A 23,072-nucleotide genomic window follows, 5' to 3' on the forward strand; every position below is an offset into this window, starting at 1 on the left:
AATCAGAAAGCATGGGTCTGATACCTGATTGGCTGAAAGGACAGGCACTGCGACTGGATGCCTATCAGGAGGAGGGGAGGAGACGCATTGAGGACACAGCTTGCCGCCATCACCTGCTGCCTGACCGGCCACCGAGATAGAGTAAGTGCCGGGCAGACGGCAAGCAAGTGTGGGGGTCACAGTGGCAACTTTTGATGGGCACAGTGGTGGCATTAGATGGGCACAGTGGTGGCATTTGATGGGCACAGTGGTGGCATTTGATGGGCACATTGAGGCTGCAATTCTGCAATTGATGGGGTTTTTTTCTGAATTTTTCAGTTTGTTTGCGCCCTCCCAAAAATTTTGAACACCAGCCACTACTGCTTCGTGGCATAGATACAACAAGGTGTTGGAAACGTTCCTCAGAGATTTTGCTCCATAGTGACCTGATAACATCACGCAGTTGCTGCAGATTTGTTGGCTGCACATCCATGATGGGAATCTCCCATTCCACCACATCCTGAAGGTGTTCTATTGGATGAGATCTGGTGAGTGTGGAGGCCACTGGAGGACAGGGACCTCATTGTCCAGTGGTGAGATGATTGGAGCTTTGTGACATGGTGTATTATCCTGCTGGAAGGAGCCATCAGAAGATGGGGACACTGTAGTCATAAAGGGATGGACATGGTCAGCAACAATACTCAGGTAGGCCGTGGTGATTAAACCATGGTCAATTGGTACCGAGGGGCCCAAAGTGTGCCAAGAAAATATCCGCCACACCATTACACCTCCACCACCAGCCTGAACCAGTGATACCCCATCCCCCACACCATTACACCCCCACCACCAGCCTGAACCGGTGATACCCCATCCCCCACACCATTACACCCCCCACCACCAGCCTGAACCGGTGATACCCCATCCCCCACACCATTACACCCCCACCACCAGCCTGAACCGGTGATACCCCATCCCCCACACCATTACACCCCCACCACCAGCCTGAACCAGTGATACCCCATCCCCTACACCATTACACCCCCACAACCAGCCTGAACCGGTGATACCCCATCCCCTACACCATTACACCCCCCACCACCAGCCTGAACCGGTGATACCCCATCCCCCACACCATTACACCCCCACCACCAGCCTGAACCGGTGATACCCCATCCCCCACACCATTACACCCCCACCACCAGCCTGAACCGGTGATACCCCATCCCCCACACCATTACACCCCCACCACCAGCCTGAACCGGTGATACCCCATCCCCTACACCATTACACCCCCACAACCAGCCTGAACCGGTGATATACCATCCCCCGCACCATTACACCACCACCAGCCTGAACCGGTGATACCCCATCCCCCACACCATTACACCCCCCACCACCAGCCTGAACCGGTGATACCCCATCCCCTACACCATTACACCCCCACAACCAGCCTGAACCGGTGATATACCATCCCCCGCACCATTACACCACCACCAGCCTGAACCGGTGATACCCCATCCCCCACACCATTACACCCCCACCACCAGCCTGAACCGGTGATACCCCATCCCCTACACCATTACACCCCCACAACCAGCCTGAACCGGTGATAAAAGGCAGGATGGATCCATGTGCCAAATTCTGACCCCACCATCTGAATGTTGCAGCTGAAATCCAGGAGAAGTGGGCATTGACACATGTTGTTAAGATTATATGCATCTTAGAAAAACAAAGAGTATAAATGAGCCTATACATCCCCTTTAGGACCCCTGTGCTATTTATAAAGACAAGTAATCACCATGGAAGGGCGGAGGTCACCTTTCACTCACATCACACCGTCACACTTGTAATGAAGAGGAGACATCGGCATCACCATGTATCAAACTTCATCACAAGATAATTAATTCATGTCAAGTTTTATATAATTAACAATTAATTACACCATATAGACTTCACAGTGCTGACATCTGAACTTCTGAAGTCTATTTACCTGAATCCCATTAATTCCGAGGTGTAGAGCCCTCCGGCAATACACAATGGAGTTCACACACCGACAGAGAAGACGGGGCTGCGTTCTGACGAATGATGGCATTCCTCCGCTCTACGAGCGAATATGGATCCGTGTATCCGAGGTGATGGATTCCACTCATCAATGGATCCTGATTGGAGAAGATCACCAAGGCTGTCCTTAAACACAAACAGGGTTCCTCTAAAAACAAGATTCCTCTAAAACCAGAGGACTGCTAAAAACAGGGCACCTCTAAAAAGAGGGGACCTCTAAAAACAGGGTTCCTCTAAAATCAGAGGACCTCTAAAAGCAGGGTTCCTCTAAAAACGGGGGACCTCTAAAAACAGGATTCCTCTAAAAACAGGAGACCGCTAAAAACAGGGCTCCTCTAAAAAGAGGGGACTTCTAAAAACAGGGGACCTCTAAAAACAGGGCTGTTTCAAAAACAGAGGACCTCTAAAAGCAGGGTTCCTCTAAAAACAGGGGACCTCTAAAAACAGGGGACCTCTAAAAACAGGGTTCCTCTAAAAACAGGAGACCGCTAAAAACAGGGCTCCTCTAAAAAAGAGGGGACCTCTAAAAACAGGGGACCTCTAAAAACAGGGTTCCTCTAAATAAGAGGGGACCTCTAAAAACAGGGCACCTCTAAAAACAGGGAGACCTCTAAAAACGGGGGACCTCTAAAAACGGGGTTCCTCTAAAAACAGGAGACCGCTAAAAACAGGGCTCCTCTAAAAAAAGAGAGGACCTCTAAAAACAGGGCTCCTCTAAAAAGAGGGCTGCTTTAAAAACAGAGGACCTCTAAAAGCAGGGTTCCTCTAAAAACAGGGGACCTCTAAAAACAGGGTTCTTCTAAAAAAGAGGGGACCTCTAAAAACAGGGAGACCTCTAAAAACGGGGAACCTCTAAAAACAGGGTTCCTCTAAAAACAGGAGACCGCTAAAAACAGGGCTCCTCTAAAAAAGAGGGGACCTCTAAAAACAGGGCTCCTCTAAAAAAGAGGGGACCTCTAAAAACAGGGCTCCTCTAAAAAGAGGGCTGCTTTAAAAACAGAGGACCTCTAAAAGCAGGTTTCCTCTAAAAAAGAGGGGACCTCTAAAAACAGGGCTCCTCTAAAAACAGGTTTCCTCTAAAAAAGAGGGGACCTCTAAAACAGGTGTCCAAATACAAAAGTGCCCCACCGATGATCTGAGGGCATTACAGTAGGTAATAATAACTATACATTTTATTTTAGAATTTGTCCTGATAAAACTGAGGAGAAAATCAGGTTTCTGGTAAAATGGATTGTAAAGTTGTTTACAAATGAAGATATTTTTTGTCTTTCCTTTTATTTTTTTTATTTTTTATGCTTTTTTTTTTTTAATGTGACACAAATATAAAGGACAACAAAGTTTAAATAATAATGGTTAATAAAATAGTTGTATGGGTTAATAATAGTTGAAGGGAGATGGCGATAAAGGTGATAATTAGGGCTGATTAGGGTAAAAAAAAAAAAGAAGAATGTTTTAAAAAGGGATACAAAGTAAAATATAGACAAATGTCATTATTATTATTATTTTTTTTCATTTTCTTGTTGGGTTACTTTAACTGACGTCAGATGCAGATTGAAGCTCATCCTTTGTTCTGCAGATGAATAAAACAGAGTAAGTACAAACCATCCAGGTTACTTTGTATCTCTCTATCTCTGGTCTGATCAATGTTTATAAACAATATTACTTCAATATTACTTTGTATCTCTAGTCTGATCAATGTTTATAAACAATGTTACCTGTATCTCTCCATCTCTGGTCTGATCAGTGTTTATAAACAAAATTACTTTCTGTCTCTCTATCTCTGGTCTGATCATTGTTTAGAATGTTACTTTCTATCTCTTTGTTTCCTGTCTGATCAATGTTTATAAACAATATTACTTTGTGTCCCTCTATCTCCCATCTGATCAACGTTTGTAAACAATGTTAATTTGTATCTCTGTTCTGATCAATGTTTATAAACGATGTTATTCTTTATCTCTCAATCTACTGTCTGATCAATGATTAAAAACAATGTCACCTTATGTATCTCTATTTCCTGATCATTGTTTATAAACAATGTTACTCTGTATCTCTCTATCTCCTGATCAATATTTATAAACAATGTTACTTTGTAACATTCTATCACCTGTCTGATCAATGTTTGTAAACAATGTTACTTTGTAACATTCTATCACCTGTCTGATCAATGTTTGTAAACAATGTTACTTTGTATCCCTTTTTATTTGACATCTGAACAGTATTGATCAAGTCCCACAGCAACTTTCTGGTTTCATGTTACCCTGTTTCCCAGAAAATAAGACCTAGCGTGATTGCCGGTGATGGCTGCAATATAAGGCCTACCCCCCAAATAAGCCCTTGTTGTAGGTCTTATTTTCAGGGTAGGGTTTATTTTCGGGGGAAACAGGATAGGGCTTATTTGGGGGGTAGGGCTTATATTGCAGCCATCAACGACAATCACGCAAGGTCTTATTTTTGGGGGAAACAGGGTAGGAACCCGGAATTTCTGGCTGGGGAGGGAGGGGAGCACAGCCAAAGGACACAAGCTCAGCATGCCTTGTATACTTTGATTACTTTTTTTGGCCATGTGTCGCATGCCCAGTGCCCACAACTGGTTAATACCGGTGTTCTTTCAGCAAGGCAATATAAATCATCCAACACGTTTTGGGGGCTCAAAGGTACCCCTTTTCTTCAGGGCTCAGCTTTTTTCATGCTATGGCTGCTATTTTAACCCCCCAAAACTCGTTGGCTGTTACCAGATGAACATCGGTAGTAAATGTTTTTGGACTCTCAGCTCATTGTTCCGGGGGTCTTTTGGGGCTTTCTATACACAAGAGAATAGAGAAGTCCCGGTAACTCGTTTTTCCTGACCTTTTATGTGCTGCATTGTGCTGATCTGCAGAACGAAGAGAAAGCTGCGAAGAAAGTACGTTTGCTTTTCTCACTCACTTCTTGGCTCATTAGCCAAGAACATCTAGAAATTTCTGACCAACGCTGAACAATTTGAGGACATCAGAGCACTCGTTGATACTATTTTTAAATCTCGGCCTGCTGAATTATCAGTACGGTTCACCGGATTGGTCACATCGCCAGTGAAAATCAGTTGGTGTCTCGCCAGCACAAGACAGAACCTTCTAGCAGATAATTGGCGAGGTTTTACAGCTACAACATAAAGCCGGACCGCCAACATAAAAATACATTTTATTTTATTTGGATGGAAACAAAAAAATATAGCGTTTTATATTTATGTTTTTATATGTTTGATTTAGTTTTGGTGTTTTTTTTTTTTTTTTTTTTTTTTTAGGATTTGCAGGAGTCATTTTATGTCATGAGTCAATTTAACCACTTACAGACCGGACCATTTTGCTGGTCAAAGACCAGACCACTTTTTCGATTCGGCACTGCGACGCTTTAAGACCCCTTTCACACCACACCGCTGATAGCGTGGGCGGTAAAACGCCGCGATTTGCGGCAGATTTGCGGCGCATTTTGGCCGCTAGCGGGGTGCTTTTACCCCCCGCTCGCGGCCGCAAAAGGGTTGAAACCGCCGGCAATACGCTGCGATAGCGGCGTTCTGCCGGCGGGATTACAGCGCTGCCCCATTGATTTCAATGGGGAGCAGCGGTGGAGGAGCGGTAAACACACCGCTCGTTCACCGCTCCAAAGAAGCTGCTGGCAGGACTTTTTTCTGACGTCCTGCCAGCGCACCGCTGTAGTGTGAAAGCCCTCGGGGCTTTCACACTATAGACAATGGTGCAGCTTCTTTAGGGCGTTTTTCAGGCGCTATTTCTAACGCTATAGCGCCTGCAAAATGCCCTGGTGTGAAAGGGGTCTAACTGACAATTGCGCGGTTGTGCGACGTGGCTCCCAAACAAAATTGACGTCCAGCTTTCTTTTTTGATCACCTCTGCGGTTTTTATTTTTTGCGCTATAAACAAAAATAGAGCGACAATTTTGAAAAAAACACATTATTTTTTACTTTATGTTAGAATAAGAGCCCATTCACACAGGGGCAACTCCTGATCCGACTTCAGGTCGCCCCTAGTCGCCTCAGGTCGGACAACATTTAAAAAGCAATGTAAGTGAATGAGAGCCGTGTTAATGCACGCTACTGAAGTCGCTCCGACTTCAAAAAAGGTTCCTGTACTACTTCTATCCGACTTGTAGGCGACCGGTACCCATTGATTTCAATGGAGGTCGCCTCCAAGTCGGATCTCCGTCTATACGGAGGCGACTTTGACAGAATTATCAGCTCTCAAGAGGGAACTCCACGGCAAATTTCTGAAAAAAAATTGGCGTGGGTTCCCCCTCCGAGAGCATACCAGGCCCTTAGGTCTGGTATGGATTCCAAGGGGAACCCCCTACGCCGAAAAAACGGCGTGGGGGTCCCCCCCAGATCCACACCAGACCCTTATCCGAGCACGCTACCCGGCCGGCCAGGAAAGGGGGTGGGGACGAGCGGGCGGCCCCCCCCCCCTCCTGAGCCGTACCAGGCCGCGTGCCCTCAACATGGGGGGGTGCCTTGGGGGAGGGGGGGCGTGCGGCCCCCCCACCCCAAAGCACCTTGTCCCCATGTTGATGAGGACAAGGGCCTCTTCCCGACAACCCTGGCCGTTGGTTGTCGGGGTCTGCGGGCGGGGGGCTTATCGGAATCCGGGAGCCCCCTTTAATAAGGGGGCCCCCGGATACCGGCCCCCCACCCTATGTGAATGAGTATGGGGTACAATGTACCCCTACCCATTCACCTGTGAAATAAAGTACAATAAAACACACAACACAGAGAAAAAGTATTTTATTGCACAGCCGGGGGTCTTCCGTCTTCGGGGGTCTTCTCGCCGGACTCCTCCGCTATGTGTGTGTAGCTCTTTTGCCAGCGGAGGAGTCCGGCTTTCTTCCTCCCCGCCGCCGGCCTCTTCTCCCGACTTCGGGGGTCTTGTCCCCCTCTTCGGTTCTTCTGCCGGGCCACCGCGCCTGGTCCGGTGGCCCGGTCTTCTGTCGCCGTCTTCCGTTCTTCTGTCGCCGCCTTCGGTTCTTCTGCCGGGCCACCGCGCCTTCTTATAGCTCTTTTACAGGCGGTGGCCCGGTCTTCCGTCGCCGCCGCCGCCGCCGCCGCCTTCCGTTCTTCTCCTTCTTCTTCTCCTGGAGATGTTGACTCGACGAGCTCTCCGGCCACAATGCCAGGGACGCGCTCCGCTGCCTCTTATATAGGGACAATGGGGCGGTGTCACATGGGTTGATGTCACATGGGTTGGTCACATGGGTTGATGTCACATGGTGACCCCGCCCCCTTACCATGTGACATCAACCCATGTGACCAACCCATGTGACATCAACCCATGTGACACCGCCCCATTGTCCCTATATAAGAGGCAGCGGAGCGCGTCCCTGGCATTGTGGCCGGAGAGCTCGTCGAGTCAACATCTCCAGGAGAAGAAGAAGGAGAAGAACGGAAGGCGGCGGCGGCGGCGGCGACGGAAGACCGGGCCACCGCCTGTAAAAGAGCTATAAGAAGGCGCGGTGGCCCGGCAGAAGAACCGAAGGCGGCGACAGAAGAACGGAAGACGGCGACAGAAGACCGGGCCACCGGACCAGGCGCGGTGGCCCGGCAGAAGAACCGAAGAGGGGGACAAGACCCCCGAAGTCGGGAGAAGAGGCCGGCGGCGGGGAGGAAGAAAGCCGGACTCCTCCGCTGGCAAAAGAGCTACACACACATAGCGGAGGAGTCCGGCGAGAAGACCCCCGAAGACGGAAGACCCCCGGCTGTGCAATAAAATACTTTTTCTCTGTGTTGTGTGTTTTATTGTACTTTATTTCACAGGTGAATGGGTAGGGGTACATTGTACCCCATACTCATTCACATAGGGTGGGGGGCCGGTATCCGGGGGCCCCCTTATTAAAGGGGGCTCCCGGATTCCGATAAGCCCCCCGCCCGCAGACCCCGACAACCAACGGCCAGGGTTGTCGGGAAGAGGCCCTTGTCCTCATCAACATGGGGACAAGGTGCTTTGGGGTGGGGGGGCCGCACGCCCCCCCTCCCCCAAGGCACCCCCCCATGTTGAGGGCACGCGGCCTGGTACGGCTCAGGAGGGGGGGGGGCCGCCCGCTCGTCCCCACCCCCTTTCCTGGCCGGCCGGGTAGCGTGCTCGGATAAGGGTCTGGTGTGGATCTGGGGGGGACCCCCACGCCGTTTTTTCGGCGTAGGGGGTTCCCCTTGGAATCCATACCAGACCTAAGGGCCTGGTATGCTCTCGGAGGGGGAACCCACGCCAATTTTTTTTCAGAAATTTGCCGTGGAGTTTCCCCTTGAGCTCATTCTCTGCTTGGCCGCGGCAAAAGTCGCCTGGCCTGGGGCGACTTGTAAGTCGTCCCAAGTCGCGCTTGAAGTCATCACAAGTCGTTTTGAAGTCGTCCCAAGTCGCCGCTGTCAAGTCGTGTCCAAGTAGCCTGATCAAGTCGCCTACAAGTCGTGTTGCCCCTGTGTGAATGGGCTCTAAATATCCCCCAAAAATATATAAAAAAACATTTTTTTCCCTCAGTTTAGGCCGATACGTATTCTTCTACATATTTTTGGTAAAAAAAAAAATCGCAATAAGCGATTATTGATTGGTTTGCGCAAAAGTTATAGCGTTTACAAAATAGGGGATAGTTTTATGGCATTTTTATTAATATTTTTTTTTTACTAGTAATGGCGGCGATTAGCGATTTTTATTGTGACTGCGACATTATGGCGGACACATCGGACATTTTTGACACATTTTTGGGACCATTGTCATTTATACCGCAATCACTGCTATATAAATGCAGTGATTCCTGTGTAAATGACACTGGCAGTGAAGGGGTTAACCAGTGGGTGGCAGTGTAGGGGTTAAGTGTTCCTAGGGGTGTGTTACTAACTGTTGGGGGCTGTGCTTTAATTTAGTGAACACTGATCCCTGCTCCAATCACATGGAGCAGAGATCAGCGTCACTAGTTGCTAGGCAGAATGGAGAAATGCTGTTTACAACGGCATTTCTTCATTCGGCCGCTCCGTGAGACGATCGCGGGTATGCCCGCGGCGATCGAGTCCGTGGGTCCCACGACCGGACTCACAGGGGTCCCGACCAGCGTGGGAGCGCGCCGCCAGCCATGGCAGGGCGGCAAATTTAAAGGGACGTACAGGTACGCCCATTTGCCTGCCCATGCCATTCTGCCATGCCATTCTGACGTACATCTGACGTACATCTGACGTACATCGGCGTGCGCTGGTCGGGAACTGGTTAAAGTATCACAATATCTATGAAAACCTTTCTGGATAATCGTTTTTGATTGGTTGCAATTCCCCCAACGTTTTTCCATTTTGACCTGGAACACTTTTGCTGATCTGTAAATTTGGGTTGATCTCCTTTGTTAGTGGATCCCTTGAGAACTCCTAAGCCTCGTACACACGATCCGATTGTTGGCCAATAAAGCGTCAGGCTTTTGTCCGAAGGGCCTGTGCCAGGAACTTGACTTGCATACAAATGGTACACGATTGTCAGCCAACAAACACGAACGTAGTGACGTACTGGGTGTACTATGAGCCGATAAAGAGGAAGTCCAATTGCCATGTGCCACCCTTTGGGCTCCTTCTGCTAATTGCATGTTAATCGAAGTTTGGTGAGTGTTGATTTGCATTTTTTCAGTTAGTTTCTGAATGGCCGTTCGTCAACCAGCCATGTTGCGGAATCGGAGGAGAGAACGTGCTATTATTTGCCTTGGAGTTATTGCTCTGACCCAAATCCAGTCCAGGAACAGGAGGAGATCTTGGACTGAAAATAGGTTGCTTAATCATGACCAATTATGTCATATGCCTTTGCTGCGGGAGCTCCAGGAGAATAATCCGGATGATTTTCAGAATTATCTCCGGGTGACAGACCCCTGCTTTCACCAACTCTTGGCATTGGTGACCCCCTATATTACGAAGTAGTACACATGCATGAGACTTGCCATTACTCCAGAGCCACCTTGCGTTACTTGGCGATGGGAAAAAGTCTCCAGGACCTCAAGTTAACCACTGGGATCTCCCCCCCAGGCTCTGGGACTCATTATTCTAGACACCTGCTCAGCCATTATTCAAGCACTGCAGAAGGACTATATTTGGGTAAGTTTTTCCCTTTAAGATCACATTCTCTATATTAATGTTTGCTAATGTATTGTCTTAATTCGTTCAGTACATAATTATCAATATTGTAATATAGCCGTGAATGTCCTCTTTGTCCTCTGCTGTAAGCTTTTCCTGCTCTTTTGTTGCCCTACATGCATATTTTCCTTAACTAACCTCCCCAGCATGCTATCCTGGGCACATACACACCTAGCCTACCCTGTTTCCCCTAAAATAAGACCTAGTGTGATTGTCGGTGATAGCTGCAATAAAAGCCCTACCCCCAAATAAGCCCTAGTTAAAGTCCTTGTAGGTCTTCTTTTCAGGGTAGGGCTTATTTTTGAGGAAACAGAGTAGGGCTTATTTGGGTGGTAGGGCTTATATTGCAGCCAACACCGACAATCACGCTAGGTCTTATTTTAGGGGAAACAGGGTAATAACTTCACAGTGTTTTTTGTCATCTAAATTTTGAGGCTTACCCTAAACAACCCCTAAAATGTGTACAAATGTTATTGTCCTCAAATTCAGGCAGAGTGCAAGAGACGATTTTTTGGGGAACAAATTCATTTGAAACCCTCCCTTCCCCTCAAAAATGCAAAGTCAACAGATACAAATCTGATGACTTTGCCAAACCCATACACACTATCTTTTGTGTTTAAATTTCTTGTCTAAATTTACCCAACCATGTAGTGCAAGGGCCTGCTTGATTACCTACAAATTGCAACGTAGACAGTTTTTGTCCCCTATTATATTGATAGGTATTTTCAGAATGTCAAAATGTGCTGCAATTTGGACAGTGTGTATCCAGATTTTTAGATTATGACACTTCTTACCTGTCCTCTGGGCTGCCAATAGTGTAAGTAAGGAGGGGCTGGCTAAGGTATCCCCGATTATTTGTGAAAACAGCTCTCCTGGAAGTGGAGAGGGTTACCTGTCCAAAACATCTACCCATTTCCTCCTCCCCACCCTAAAATTTAGCTAATGGGCCACCAAAGGGAGAGATGAATCAGATAAGTTGACCTTACCCTTTTGTCTTTAAATACTCATTTAAGTTTTCTCCTTATGTTGGCTAAGCATGTTTGTGTCAAATCTGCTTGCAATGTTATGTGCAGAAGTAGTATTTTTTTTTTTTATCCACGGTTTCCTATCCAACCCACAGCAATGGCAGGACGTTGCAGCCCAGTTCTGCTATCAGTGGCATTTTCCCAACTGTGGTGGTGCTATTGATGGCAAACATGTCCGGATTGTCCCACCAACCAACTCTGGCTCATATTATTTTAATTATAAGGTTGATTGGAGTAAATCCTTTTGCAGGATAGTCATGCTAGCTGTAGCATCTGCCAAACATGAGTTTTTGTATCTGGATGTTGGGAAGAAAGGCCACAACTCTGATGGAGGAGTAATTATGCTGACAGAGTTCTACAAGCGGCCCCAGAATGGCACCTTAATCTTGCCACCTGCTGAGGAGAATGTTGAGGGCCTTGATTTTGTTTTTGTTGCAGATGAGGCTTTTGCTCTGGGGGAACATCTGATGAAGCCTATGAAGAACCTCACCCCAGAGCAGAGAATCTTCAATTGCAGGCTCTCTTGTGCCAGAAGGATGGTCGAAAACATCTTTGGCATCCTATTGCGTTGTTTCAGGCTGTTTTTTACTCCAATCAACCTGGCACTCTACAAGATCAACCATGTGGTCCTGTGCTGTTGTATTTTACATAATCTTTTAAAGGAGGAATCCGACTAGCTACCTTGCCTCACTGGCGTAGACCCTGCAGTGCAGGCCCAACTGAAGAAGCTGCTGCTTGGTCATCTGTGGGCGTGCTGACAGCTCTTGAAAATTCCATTGCTGGATTGCCCTCACAAATTGCCAGAGATGTGCTGCAGAAATACCTAGATTTATTTTGTGGGTAGAGGAGCAGTGGCTTGGCAGGAAATTGTAGCCGATTATGCCCAATATAATTTCAAGATCATAAAGTCATATTTTATTTGAACTACTGTTGTCTGTGTTTCTTATCTGTCTAATATGTTCACAAATGGGCTTTATTTTGACCACTTGCTCCAATAGTGCAAATGTACCTTATTTGCTACATGAGGTGACAGTATCCTCTTCAGCTAACCATTATGGCATGCTGTGGATCTGCTACACACACACAATGTTTTTGTTCTTAATGGATCTAATGCATGAAGTTCAAAAACATTATGGCTTTTCAACTCTTCTAATTTTTGGGAGGACTAAAAATCGCAGGAGTTGGCCACATTTTACAGCACATTGTCAATGTAACTACAACTTAGCAAATACACTGGTATTGAGCTTTGAAAGAATAAGCCACACATTGTTGATTTAAAAAAAAAATACTCCAAGCACATTCACATATGCGTTTTAAGGTTTTTAAAACAAACCAACACCTTGGTGTATAAAATGTATGTTTTGCATTATTTCCCCTTTTTTGGGGAAAAAAGGGGAAATTTTCAAAAACATGTTCAAAAACATTAGCAACACATCCCAATCTCAGGAACTTACAAAGTTCGATTTTGGTAAAGTGAAGGCCAAATGAGACATTAGTATCCCAAGACTGTGGATGTTGCCTTCCTCATATGGAGGGATCTCACCCCTTTAAAAGCCAAAATTTTAAGCCACATACACATAGAGGCATAACAATTAAATTACCCTTATGATACACAAATGTGTGTAGTTACAAACAAATTTTTTACTTAACCCACAAAACACACAGTGTGTCAACATGTGCTAGCTCGGGGTATCAATGGACGTATTTCTGGGGGTGCAACCCTTTCCTCCGAGCTTCTCTAGTTATGCGGAAGGGGTTGCACCCCCAAAAAGCATCCATTGATACCCAGTGGTGGTAGATAGCACATGTTGACACACTGTGTGTTTTGTGGCTTTTGGCAAACCATATGTATAGAAATACACACATTTTAGGCACGGGATCATGAGGGAAATAAGAATATTAAGGCACAATTTGCATCTCCAAATTTTGGCTTTGCTATTTATCAAAACGCAGAAAGATTACAATTCACATTACTTAGGGCAGTGTTTCCCCAACTCTCCTTCTCAAGATGCAAACCCAGGTCATGTTTTCTATATTTTTTGAATTTGACACAGGTGATGTTGCCATTTCCAATTATAGTATTTCACACAGTCGTTTTTAGCCTGAGGAAAATACAGAAAACAGGACCTGGTGGTGCACCTAGAGGAGTGGAGTGGAGAAACACTGAGTTCGGACACTAAACTTTCTCATTTAAAATTCCGAAAAACATGGTAAATATTAAAAGTGCAAACAGGAGCCAAAAAGGGGAACAATCAAACTTTCTAACAGGCAAGAGGAATTTGGAATTTTGCAAGCATGTCTACAAAATCTCTGATTCTTTACTGTAAAGCAGTGGCAGCCTACTTTATTTGCTCCAGATCCTTCAAACAATGCAACATATCTGCACTCATTCGCCCACTTGTGCATCTTGGAAGATCATGACCTAGTGAGTGAGTGAGTGACTTGTATAGCGCTACCTATGCGAACTGAATCGCCTCAGGGCGCTTTCTTGCCACCAGAGTCCATCTGTGGCTTTGCGTGGTCCTTTTACCCCGTAAGTAGTAAGAAGACAAAAAGGATTAAAGGAACGATGGTCAAGTGGCTGAGGCCCTACATAGTGAGTTATGGTCAAGTTACTAGGAAAAATTCCGGAAATACTTATCTACCCAGTCTACTGTTGCTTGCAACCTGCTTGCCCTTCAGACACCTACATTACTAGGAATGAACACACTGCAACTACTCAGTAATCTTGGCCCTGGAGCCTGGGTCTCCAAAACTCGGGTACCTAGCAAAAATGACAGCTCCTTCCACCTCTTCTTTCTCCTTGCTAATGTTAAGGCACTGCATACTTTGCTAATGTATGGAGTGAGTGTTTTGTTTGTTCACCTAAACACTCGAGAGGTAGATACATTTAAAGGCAGATTCCAAGAATACTTAGGCCCCTTTCCCACTGGGGCAGTGCGGGCCTCTGCAGTAAAGTGCCGCTATTTTTAGCGGCGCTTTACCATCGTTTTAGCGGCGGTATGCGGCCGCTAGCGGGGCAGTTTTAAAAGGGTTAAATCTGCTTTGTCGGCGGTATAGCCGTGCTGCCCCATTGATGTCAATGGGTAGGAGCGGTTTAGAAGCGGTGAATACACCGCTCCTTCACCGCTCCAAAGATGCGGCTAGCATGACTTTTTTCACCGTCCTGCTAGCGCACCGCTCCAGTGTGAAAGCCCTCCGGGCGCTATACAGTCGCTATTTTTAGCGCTGTAGCGCCTGAAAAACGCCCCAGTGTGAAAGGGGCCTAACTTGCGCAAACGAGAGGCTCCCGAATACTTTCTTCCTCTACAGCAGGGGTCTCAAGCTGGCGGCCCTCCAGCTGTTGCAAAACTACAAGTCCCATGAGGCATTGCAAGGCTGACAGTTACAAGGATGACTCCCAAAGGCAAAGGCATGATGGGACTTGTAGTTTCGCAACAGCTGGAGGGCCACCAGTTTGAGACCCCTGCTCTACAGGGTCACTTTGGCCCTCAGTATGACTTGCGTCAGGGGATTTGATGTCCACAATGGACAGGTCTGTGCTGGGGCATGGAGTCAGATCCCATGCCTCCAAACCATCTGTTTTAAGCATTAATTTTGCTACGTTAGTTGACCAACCTTGCACACAGCCTGATGACAATGTTTGCTCCCGACTAGTGGACTCCACCATGCTGCACTGTTTTTTTCACAGTGAAAAATGCATAGAAAAGGGAAGGTGATGCCATTTTACAGAGGGCAAACACTGGACAAGTGCCAATATTGAAAAACTCCTGCAGTTGCCCCCCCACCCCCTCTTGTCTCCCATTGGATAGAGCAGTGATGGTGAACCTTGGCACCCCAGATGTTTTGGAACTACATTTCCCATGATGCTCCACTACACTGCAGAGTTCATGAGTATCATGGGAAATGTAGTTCCAAAACATCTGGGGTGCCAAGGTTCGCCCACCACTGGGATAGTGGATATATGATGATCATTCTAGCAGGCGTGACTCTGTGTGACTGTGATCCCCGGGGCCTCTCCTCCACCCATGTCTACACTGGCAAGGCTGCGTTAATGGGCACTGGGCCAGCCAGCAACTAGAAAGTGTTCTTTACACCTTAAAGTGGTTGTAAACCCTTACAAACCACTTTGACCTACAGGTAAGCCTAGATTAAGGCTTACCTGTAGGTCCAAGAAATATTTGCCAAAAGACAGGCATCCGCCGTAGACAGCGGGTGCGCAGGCACACTGAGCGCGACGCTGTCAACGGCGATATGCCGCGAGTGGCGGCTCCCGTGCGCATGCGTGGGAGTGACGTCATCACGGCTCCGTCAAATGACAGTGCCGGAGCAGCGAGTCCCACCAAGAAGGTTGGAGGCTCCATACACAAGGGGACAGCGGGGACATCGCTGGCTCCTGTGTCAGGTAAGTGACACATAATGGGCTACTATGCGATGCGATGCACAGTAGTCCATTATGCTTTACCTTTGCGGGGAATCAAAGAGGAAGTCAACCCATCAAGGTTTACTTCCTCTTTAAAGCGCTATGAAACCCAACAGCAAAAAGTTCTTATATTGTAGCTCACCATTTTTTTATTTTTTAGCTTTCTTTCTTTTAGCTTCATCAGGTGATCTGACCAGCAAGTCTGTTTTAACAAGCTCTCTTGCAGATGTATCATTTGCTTGGATGAGACAAACCATTCATCACTGGCAGAGGTGCTTACATTCATCAGTTTTTTTTTTTTTTTTTTTATTTACACAATATTACCAAAAGTATTGGGACACCTGCCTTTAGACCCACATCAACTTTAACCACTTTCAGACCGGTCTAATTTGCTGGTCAAAGACCAGACCACTTTTTGCGATTCGGCACTGCGTCGCTTTAACTGACAATTGCGCGGTCGTGCGACGTGGCTCCCAAACAAAATTGACGTCCTTTTTTTCCCACAAATAGAGCTTTCTTTTGGTGGTATTTGATCACCCCTGCGGTTTTTATTTTTTGCGCTATAAACAAAAATAGAGCGACAATTTTGAAAAAAACGCATTATTTTTTACTTTTTGTTATAATAAATATCCCCCAAAAATATATAAAAAAACATTTTTTTCCCTCAGTTTAGGCCGATACGTATTCTTCTACATATTTTTGTTAAAAAAAATCGCAATAAGCGATTATTGATTGGTTTGCGCAAAAGTTATAGCGTTTACAAAATAGGGATAGTTTTATAGCATTTTTATTAATAATTTTTTATTATTTTTTTTTTTACTAGTAATGGCGGCGATCAGCGATTTTTATTGTGACTGCGACATTATGGCGGACACATCGGACATTTTTGACACATTTTTGGGACCATTGTCATTTATACAGTAATCACTGCTATATAAATGCAGTGATTCCTGTGTAAATGACACTGGCAGTGAAGGGGTTAACCAGTGGGTGGCAGTGTAGGGGTTAAGTGTTCCTAGGGGTGTGTTACTAACTGTGGGGGGGGTTGGGCTTTCATTTAGTGAACACTGATCTCTGCTCCAATCACATGGAGCAGAGATCAGCGTCACTAGTTGCTAGGCAGAATGGAGAAATGTTGTTTACAACGGCACTTCTCCATTCGGCTGCTCCGTGAGACGATCGTGGGGATGTCCGCGGCGATCGAGTCCGCGGGACCCCGCGACTGGACTCAAGAGGGTCCCGATCAGCGCGGGAGCGGTAAATTTATGGCAGGGCGGCAAATTTAAAGGGACGTACATGTACGCCCATTTGCCTGCCCGTGCCATTCTGTCGACGTACATCGTCGTGCGCTGGTCGGCAAGTGGTTAATGGAATCCCAGTCTTACTCTGTAGGGTTCAATATTGAGTTGGCCCACCCTTTGCAGCTATAAAAGCTTCAGCTCTTCTGGGAAGGCCGTCCACAAGGTTTAGGAGATGTGTCTATGGGAATGTTTGACCATTCTTCCAGAAGAGCATTTGTGAGGTCAGGCACTGATGTTGGACGAGAAGGCCTGACTCGCAGTCTCCGCTCGAATTCATCCCAAAGGTGTTCTATCGGGTTGAAGTCAGGACTCCGTGCAGGCCAGTCAAGTTCCTCCACCCCAAACTCGCTCATCCATGTCTTTATGGACCTTGCTTAAAGATTTTACTGGAGTAGTCTATGGACTACTATGCATCGCATAGTAGCCCATTATGTGTCACTTACCTGACACAGGAGCCAGCGAAGTCGCCGCTGTCCCCTGTAGTCCGCCGCATCCATCTTGTTGGTGGGGTCTCGCAGCCCCGCCGCTGTCATTCGGCGAAGCCGCGATGACGTCACTCCCGCACATGCGCACAGGAGTCGACACGCGCGGCAGCTCCGTCATTGAGAATGCTGCGCTCAGTGCGCCTGCGCGCCGCTGTCTACGGCGCATGCGCCGTAGACAGCGGGTCCCGTTTTCGGGCAAATATCTCCTAAACCATATAGGTTTAGGAGATTTTGCTTGGACCTACAGGTAAGCCTTAATCTAGGCTTACCTGTAGGTCAAAGTGGTTTGTAAGGGTTTACAACCACTTTAAGAATATGTAAATACTTTAATGTCTGGGCACAGGCGTACTGCGGACGTGTACCCCCCCTAATATAAGAATTCTCAGACGCCGGCCCTTTAAATCACCGGCTCGCGCCATGGTTGGAGCTCAATGTTCTGTACGGGGATTATTACCAGCCAAGGTCAGACATGGAATCCTCCGGTGAAGAGCCGAGACGGGAAGTGAGTTTTGTGACTCCGAGTCGCATGAAATGATGAAGATCTGTCTGGCGGGAGGAATGTTCAGGAATAATAGAAAATTCATGATAATGTAGCAAAGAAATTTTACACAACAAACGCGGAGCGACGACATCGAGTTCTGTATTCCTATCCGATCTTCTCTGTCTTGTTTTTACAAGAAGAATATAAAACATCTTATTACAAATCACAGCAGAGAGATGAATACTAGAAGAGTTCAGGAAAACATTCCCGACATGTATACGTCTCTTCTTCAGTCTGTAGACCCGTCTCCAGACTGCGGCCCTTTGCTTGCTTTTATCCGGCCACTGACACCAGTGATGGGGCACTATTCTTCCCACTGATACCAATGATGGGGCACTATTCTTCCCACTGATACCAATGATGGGGCACTATTCCTCCCACTGACACCAATGATGGGGCACTATACCTCCCACTGACACCAATGATGGGGCACTATTCCTCCCACTGATACCAATGATGGGGCACTATTCCTCCTTCTACTGACTACAGGCACTATGTAATTTTTTTTTACTCCCACTGACACTGGGGCATTTCCTTCTTCCATTGGTCTTTTCCACCCCCCTTATGAAGGACAGTAAACCGGCCCTTTGTTTAGAAAGTTTGGAGACCCCTGATCTAGGTAATGAAAGTGTTGGAGCTCCATGGTGTCACTCCCTGTAACAGAGAATTACCCACCTCTTGGTTTGTATTTGGGGTAAAAAAAAACACCGGAGTGAGAGCAATAATTCTAGCACCAGGCAACCTCCGTAATGCTAAACTGATGACCTATTAGGGGGCTTCAAAAGCGTTGCCTATGGAAAATATAGGGTACCGAAGTTTGGCGTCATTTCACGGGCGCACATGAATTGAAAGCTTTACATGTTGGGTATCAATTTATCTTTTCTAGCTTACCCAAAAAAGTGGGGTAATTTATTGTGGCTGTGTGCCCAAAACGAACTTTGCCTTTCCTAGACCTTTGTGGTAATATCATATATACTGTTTTTCGGGGGTCATGCAATCTTTAGGTCCAAAATTATTTTTTAAGCGTGTGTGCAAAAAATGGCTCTGGCAGAGAAAGGGTTAAAGGGGGGGACAGCATGGACTCCCCTGTCGCCCCCCCTCCACAATTCATACCAGGTTCCTAAAAACAAAAACACAAAAAAACAATGCAGGGTCCTCTTTAGGTCTGCTGCAGACTTTAAGATGGAATTCCACATTGTCCTTATGTTGATGAGAACAAGGGCCTCTACCCCACAACCCTGGCCCAAGGGTCTGGTATAGGATTTGGGGGGGGTTGGTTAGAGTGCAGTCCCTTTTGTCCTGAGCCATACTAGGCCACATGCCTTCAGCATGGGGGAGGGGTACCTTGCCAGGGGGAACCCCATTGGCAAACCACTTTGTCCTTATGTTGATGAGGACAAGGGCTTCTACCCCACAACCCTGGCCCAAGGGTCTGGTATAGGCTTTGGGGGGAGGGGTAGGGAGGTTGGTGAGAATGCAGTCCCTTTTGTCTTGAGCCATACTAGGCAACGTGCCCTCAGCATGGGGGAGGGGTACTTTGCCAGGGGAACAACATTGGCAAAGAACTTTGTACTTATGTTGATGAGAACAAGGGCCTCTACCCCACAACCCTGGCCCAAGGGTCTGGTATAGGATTTGGTGGGGGGGGGGGGGGTGGTGAGAATGCAGTCCCTTTTGTCCTGAGCCATACTAGGCTAGATGCCCTCAGCATGGGGAGGGGTACTTTGCCAGGGGGAACCTCATTGGCAAAACACTTTGTACTTATGTTGATGAGGACAAGGGCCTCTACCCCACAACCCTGGCCCAGGGGTCTGGTCACAAGACTGCTATATACTGCTGATGGGAAAAGGTATTTAGCAGTTTATTTAGTAAAATAGTTGCATTTCAATGTTCTGTGTACTGTGGGAGTCCAGATATTTAGGGTTTAGTTACACTTTAATGGTATATGGGGGGGGGGGGGTTGGTGAGAGTGCAGTCCCTTTTGTCCTGAGCCATACTAGGCTAGATGCCCTCAGCATGGGGAGGGGTACTTTGCCAGGGGGAACCTCATTGGCAAAACACTTTGTCCTTATGTTAATGAGAACAAGGGCCTCTACCCCACAACCCTGGCCCAAGGGTCTGGTATAGGATTTGGTGGGGGGGGGGGGGGGTGGTGAGAATGCAGTCCCTTTTGTCCTGAGCCATACTAGGCTAGATGCCCTCAGCATGGGGAGGGGTACTTTGCCAGGGGGAACCTCATTGGCAAAACACTTTGTCCTTATGTTAATGAGAACAAGGGCCTCTACCCCACAACCCTGGCCCAAGGGTCTGGTATAGGATTTGGTGGGGGGGGGGGGGTGGTGAGAATGCAGTCCCTTTTGTCCTGAGCCATACTAGGCTAGATGCCCTCAGCATGGGGAGGGGTACTTTGCCAGGGGGAACCTCATTGGCAAAACACTTTGTCCTTTTGTTAATGAGAACAAGGGCCTAATTTGGTGGTGGTGGGGGGGTGGTGAGAATGCAGTCCCTTTTGTCCTGAGCCATACTAGGCTAGATGCCCTCAGCATGGGGAGGGGTACTTTGCTGGGGGGAACCCCATTGGCAAAGCACTTTGTACTTATGTTGATGAGGACAAGGGCCTCTACCCCACAACCCTTGCCCAGGGGTCTGGTCACAAGACTGCTATATACTGCTGATGGGAAAAGGTATTAAGCAGTTTATTTAGTAAAATAATTGCATTTCAATGTTCTGTGTACTGTGGGAGTCCAGGTATTTAGGGTTTAGTAACACTTTAATGGTATATGGGGGGGGGGGGGGGGGGGTTGGTGAGAGTGCAGTCCCTTTTGTCCCGAGCCATACTAGGCTAGATGCCCTCAGTATGGGGAGGGGTACTTTGCCAGGGGGAACCTCATTGGCAAAACACTTTGTCCTTATGTTAATGAGAACAAGGGCCTCTACCCCACAACCCTGGCCCAAGGGTCTGGTATAGGATTTGGTGGGGGGGGGGGGGTGGTGAGAATGCAGTCCCTTTTGTCCTGAGCCATACTAGGCTAGATGCCCTCAGCATGGGGAGGGGTACTTTGCTGGGGGGAACCCCATTGGCAAAGCACTTTGTCCTTGTGTTGATGAGGGCAAGGGCCTATACCCCACTACCCTGGCCCAAGGGTCTGGAATAGGATTTTGGGGGGGGGGGGCTCATGATTTCTTTTTTTGTTTGCTTGTGTGGGGTCCCCCTTAACATTTTTGCCAGACTTGCCAACAGTTTAATAATGTAAACACGCTTTTTTCTTTGTAAAAATGTGGGTGTTGCTGTAGTGGGTTGTATACGTCGCACAGATGTGCCGGGCTCACAAGCAGCGCCGGGGCATCCCCCAGGCATGTTGTTTAATGAAGTTTTGCATTTTTAATGTTTCGCTTTAAGCAGTGCTAAAATTGCTGCTCTCTGCCAGTGTCTGGTTAAAGCTTCTAGGAGTTTTTACTCTTCTCTGACTGTCCTATGAGGCTGCAGGACCCCTGACCAGTGGTGGTTGGTGCTGTAAAATTTTTGGGGGGGGGGTGGAGGGTGTGGCAAACAAGACCCCCCCCGGTCGGTGGCCCGCCCCCCCCCCCCCCCCACCAGCCCTGCACTTACCCCCATCTAACAGCTTCCGCTCCTTCTTGCGTCTCCTTCTCCTCCATGGTGACAGCTTCGTCATCGGCGTTTTCCCTCCTCCTTTCCTCGGCGGGCCAATACAATTGCATCTCCTCTCTGCCAATCAGATCGACCTGCTTCCTGATTGGCCAGGAGGAGAAGCAGGAAGGCGATAGCGAATATTAATAATTCTCTATCGTCGCACAACTGGGTGGGCTCAGGACGCAGGGCCCTGCGCCCCAAACCCACCCTTTTTTGAAGCCTATTAGAGCCTCAGGCTCTAATCATGTGCTTCCAAAAAGAAAAAAAAAATGGAGTCCATGTGTCCGGCGCCCTGCATGTAAATTAGGGGGCCAGACACATGGATTAGGGGGGCGGCACCCCTAATGGACGGGCCGCCACTGTCCGACCCTCTGTCCGACCCTCTGTCTGGATATGTCTGGACAGTGCTGATTGGCCCTGTGCTGATCATACGCACCCTCCCAAGAAAAAGAAAAAAACCTCTCTAGCAATACACACCAAACTGAGCATGTGCAGAGTGACCCCCAAGGCTCTTTTCTATCAAGAGATGGATTGGGGACAGTGGAAGAAGAGAAGGATCAGAAAAGACAGGATCAAACAGCCTTTTTTACACAATGCAAAGGATTAACCCCTTAGGCTCCACAGTGAGTATAACCAACGTGCTTTGCTGCATATACAGACTGATTTTACTATTGTGGGTTTAGTAACACTTTAATGTACTTCGGTTGCAAAAAAATAAAAGCTTTCTTTGATTTTTAGAACAAGGCCTCACCTTGGCCCCTGCTGAGCTCCATAGAAAGCTTCCTCACTTCCTGGTATATAGATTTGAGACATGAGAGCCAGTATCCCTACTGGCACAAATCCCCCCCTCAGCACAAATCCCCCCCCCCCCCACACACACACACACACAAAATTCCCCTCCTAGCACAAATATCCCTCTATCATCCCTACTAGCACAAATCTGCCCCAGCACAAATCCCCCCCTCCTAGCAAAAATATCCCGCCCCTAATTTCCCCTCCTACAACAAATACCCCACCCAATCATCCCTACGAGCCCAAATCCCCCTCCTAGCACAAATATCCCCCCCCAAATATACCCCAATCATTCTTACTGGCACAAATCCCCCCTCCTAGCACAAATATCCCCCTCCCCCACAAATTTCCTCTCCTAGTACAAATACCCCTCAATCATCCCTACTAGCACAAATCTGCCCTCTTTGACACAAACACCCCCCACCACAATTTCCCCTCCTACCACAAATACCCCCCCCCATCATCCCTACAAGCACAAATACCCACTCCTAGCACAAATACCCCCCATTTCCCCTCCTAGCACAAATACCCCCCAATCATTCCTACTGGCAAAATTCCCCTCCCCAGCACAAATCTCCCCCACACCCTCAAATTTCCCCTTCTAGCACAAATACCCTGCAATAATTGCCTACTAGCACAAATACCCCCCAATCATCCCAACTGGCACAAATCCCCCCCC

This window comes from Lithobates pipiens, unplaced genomic scaffold (genome assembly GCF_037356315.1).
Source record: "Lithobates pipiens isolate NorthernLeopardFrog02 unplaced genomic scaffold, aLitPip1_a1.2 Scaffold_18, whole genome shotgun sequence".
Classification (NCBI taxonomy): domain Eukaryota; kingdom Metazoa; phylum Chordata; class Amphibia; order Anura; family Ranidae; genus Lithobates; species Lithobates pipiens.